This window comes from Vicia villosa, linkage group LG2 (genome assembly GCF_029867415.1).
Source record: "Vicia villosa cultivar HV-30 ecotype Madison, WI linkage group LG2, Vvil1.0, whole genome shotgun sequence".
Lineage (NCBI taxonomy): Eukaryota > Viridiplantae > Streptophyta > Magnoliopsida > Fabales > Fabaceae > Vicia > Vicia villosa.
This window is the reverse complement of record NC_081181.1, coordinates 36,376,753-36,381,272: the sequence shown is the minus strand read 5'-3', so window position 1 is coordinate 36,381,272 and position 4,520 is coordinate 36,376,753.

The following is a 4,520-nucleotide window of genomic DNA, read 5'->3' as shown; positions in this document are numbered from 1 at the left end:
AACTGCACGCATGCTTGTCCAGAAATAGTGAACACGTGTTTACCATCTGGAAAGCCAGTTACAGCTGTTTTACTTTTAAAGAGATTCTGAGTCAACTTAAACAATGAAACGTTAGTAATAACAGAATCACTACTTCTAATTGATTACAATCAGAACTTCTTATAAAAAAATCCAATCACATTTCAGAAGATACTCATACATAAGATTTTCTCATCTTATCATTCTGGGCATAAATCCATACTGATATTCTTCAGAATGAACTTAAACCTATCTTCAGCAAGGGGTTTTGTAAAGATATCAGCTCATTGATGGTCTGTATCCACAAAGTTTAAAGATATAACACCCTTCTGAACATAGTCCCTTATGAAATGATGTTTAATCTCAATATGTTTAGCTTTTGAATGTAAGATAGGATTCTTAGATAAACATATAGCAGAAGTATTATCACAGAAAATAGGAATGTTACTCTCATGTATCTGATAATCTTCTAGTTGACTTCTCATCCAGAGCATTTGTGTGCTACAACCAGCAGCAGCAACATATTCTGCTTCTGTTGTTGAGAGGGCAATAGTAGCTTGCTTCTTGCTGTACCATGAGATCAGGTGACTTCCAAGAAATTGACAACTTCCAGAAGTACTCTTTCTTTCTATTCTATCTCCAGCATAGTCAGCATCACAGAATCCTACTAAGTTGTAATCTTTGGATCTTCTGTAAACTAAACCAACATTAGTAGTACCTTTCAGATACCTCAGAATTCTCTTAACCGCAGTTAAATGAGATTCTCTCGGATCTGATTGGAATCTAACACACAAACAAACACTGAAGAGAAGGTCAGGTCTAGAAGCAGTTAGGTATAGAAGAGATCCAATCATACCTCTGTACAACTTCTGATCTACCTTCTTACTTACCTCATCCTTACCTAGGATGCATGTTGGATGCATAGGAGTTTTGGCTTCTTTGCAGTCAGAAAGATTAAACTTCTTCAGAAGTTCTTTCACATACTTGGTTTGATGAACATACGTTCCTTCTGATGTTTGATTGATTTGAATTCCAAGGAAATACTTGAGTTCACCCATCATGCTCATCTCAAACTCAGCCTGCATAGACTCAGCAAACTCCTTTCCAAGTGTAGCATTAGATGTTCCAAAGATAATATCATCAACATATATTTGACAAATTAAAATATCCTTTTTAAATGTTTTACAGAAGAGAGTAGTGTCCACTTTTCCTCTAGTGAAACCATTTTCCAGAATGAAAGAACTCAAACGTTCATACCAAGCTCTAGGAGCTTGTTTCAATCCGTATAATGATTTCTTTAATTTAAAAACATGATTTGGAGACATGGAGTTTTCAAAACCAGGAGGTTGATGGACATAAACTTATTCATCTATGTAACCATTTAAGAAGGCACTCTTAACATCCATCTGATAAAGAGTGATGTTGTGTTGAGTGGCAAAAGAAATTAATAGACGAATAGATTCTAACCTGGCCACTGGTGCAAAGGTTTCTGTATAGTCAATCCCTTCTTGCTGACTATAACCCTGAGCCACCAGTCTGGCTTTGTTTCTTACCACTTCACCTTTCTCACTCAGCTTGTTTCTGAAAACCCATTTTGCTACTATAATATTGAATCCTTTAGGTCTTGGAACAAGATCCCAAACATCATTCCTTGTAAACTGATTTAACTCTTCTTGCATGGCAATTATCCAGTTTGTATCTTCTAGAGCTTGATCAACAGAAGTTGGCTCGATCAGAGAAACCAGACCTAATTGACATTCAGCATTGTTCTTAAGGAATGCTCTTGTTCCGATAGGATCATCTTTCTTTCCAATAATGACATCTTCTGAGTGAGCAGATGTGAGTCTAGATGATCTTCTGATAGTTGGTTCTTCAAAAATTCTCAGATTTTCCAAGGATGCAGCAACTTGATCTTCTGATTCTTTGCTGCTTTGGTTTTCAGCTTCTGAAACTTTTCTTCTTGGTTCTTCAACTTCTGAGATATCAATATCAATATCTGCAAAATTCTCAAACTGCTTTGGTTTTTCAAGACCAAGCTTATCATCAAACCTGATATTGATTGATTCTTCTACAATCAATGTTTCAGTATTGTATACTCTGTAGCCTTTAGAGCGTTCAGAATATCCAAGAAGGAAACACTTTTGTGCTTTAGAATCAAACTTACCAAGATAATCTTTAGTATTCAGAATAAAACATACACATCCAAAAAGATGGAAATATGAAATGTTGGGCTTTCTGTTCTTCCACAATTCATAAGGAGTCTTATTTAGAATAGGCCTTATAGAGATTCTATTCTGAATATAACATGCAGTGTTTATTGCTTCTGCCCAGAAATGCTTAGCCATATTGGTTTCATTGATCATGGTTCTGGCCATTTCTTGTAGAGTCCTATTCTTTCGCTCTACAACTCCATTTTGCTGTGGAGTTCTAGGACAAGAGAAGTCATGGGCAATGCCATTTTCTTTGAAGAACTCCTCAAAGAATCTGTTCTCAAATTCGCCACCATGATCACTTCTGACCTTAATGATCTTGCACTCCTTCTCAGATTGGATCTGAGTGCAGAATTCAAAGAACACTGAATGAGACTCATCCTTGTGTTTTAAGAACTTTACCCATGTCCAGCGGCTATAATCATCAACGATGACTAATCCATATTTCTTCCCTCTGACAGATGCTGTTTTGACTGGGCCAAACAGATCAATGTGCAAGAGTTCTAACGGCCTTGAGGAAGAAACAACATTCTTAGACTTGAATGCAGGTCTGGAGAACTTGCCCTTCTAACATGCTTCACAAAGAGCATCTGATTTGTATTTCAGATTTGGGAGTCCTCTGACCAGATTTAGTTTGTTAATCTGAGAAATCTTTCTCAAACTAGCATGTCCTAATCTTCTGTGCCAGACCCATTGCTCTTCAGAAACAGACATAAGACAAGTCACCTTCTGATTCTTAAGATCCTGAAGATCTGTCTTATAAATGTTGTTCTTTCTCTTGCCTGTAAATAGGATTGAGCCATCCTTCTGACTTACAGCCTTGCAAGACTTTTGATTAAAGATTATGTCATAACCATTGTCACTTAATTGACTTATGGACAATAAGTTATGAGCTAATCCATCTACTAGAAGAACATTAGAAATAGAAGGAGAGTTACCAGACTTTATAGTTCCTGAGCCAATAATTTTGCCCTTCTGATCTCCTCCAAACTTCACTTCTCCAGCAGATTTAAGCACCAGGTCTTGGAACATAGACCTTCTTCCTGTCATGTGTCGCAAGCATCCAGAGTCCAGGTACCATGACATGTTGTGCTTTTCCTTCTTTGCAGCCAAGGATATCTGCAATAGGAATAATCTTTTCCTTAGGTACCCACATCTTCTTGGATCCTTTCTTGTTAGTTTTCCTCAAGTTCTGATTGAACTTGGGTTTAGCAAAATATTTAACAGGAGGAACAGCATGATATTCTCTAGGTTTGTCAGCATGATATTTCTTAGGATGTGTCACATGCTTCTTGGTGTGAACAGTGTTAAACTTCTGTGCATGTGAAGTGAGCCTAATATCATGAGCATGGCCATATTTGAACTGATCATACAATGGCTTGTATGTGATCTTCAGATCATCAACAGGTTCAAATTTATGTGAGGTATCACCCTCATAGCCAAAACCAAACCTTCTGTTTCTAGAAACACCATATATCATAGAAGCAAGATGACTTCTGCCAATACTTCTAGATAAGAACTTTCTGAAGCTCGAGTCATATTCTTTCAGAATATGATTTATGCTAGGAATGGATTTTTCTGTTTCAGAAGGAGATCCACTATCTTTGGATAGATTTAAAACTTTTTCCTTCAGTTCAGAATTTTCCAATTCCAGCTTCTTAGTTTCAAATTCAAACTGCTTTTTTCAGCTTTTTATATTTGATACTAAGATGAGCCTTGAGTTCCAGAAGTTCTGTTAAACTGGAAACTAACTCTTCTCTAGATAGTTCAGAAAATACTTCTTCAGAATCTGATTCTGATGTAGATTCTGATCCATTATCTTCTATAGCCATCAGCGCGAAGTTGGCTTGCTCTTCTTTAGAGTCTGATTCTGATTCTGATTCAGAATCATCCCATGTTGCCATAAGACCTTTCTTCTTATGAAACTTCTTCTTGGGATTCTCCTTCTGAAGTTTTGGACACTCGTTCTTGTAATGTCCAGGCTCATTGCACTCATAGCAGACAACCTTCTTCTTGTCAGATCTTTTGTCACCGGAAGATTCTCCTCGTTCAAATCTCTTTGAACTTCTGAAGCCTCTGAACTTCCTTTGCTTGCTCTTCCAGAGTTGGTTTACCCTTCTAGAGATCATGGACAGTTCATCTTCTTCTTCAGATTCTTATTCTTCAGGATCTTCTTCTCTAGCCTGAAAAGCGTTAGTGCATTTTTTAACATTAGATTTTAATGCAATAGACTTACCTTTCTTCTGAGGCTCGTTTGCATCCAGCTCTATTTCATGGCTTCTCAAGGCACTG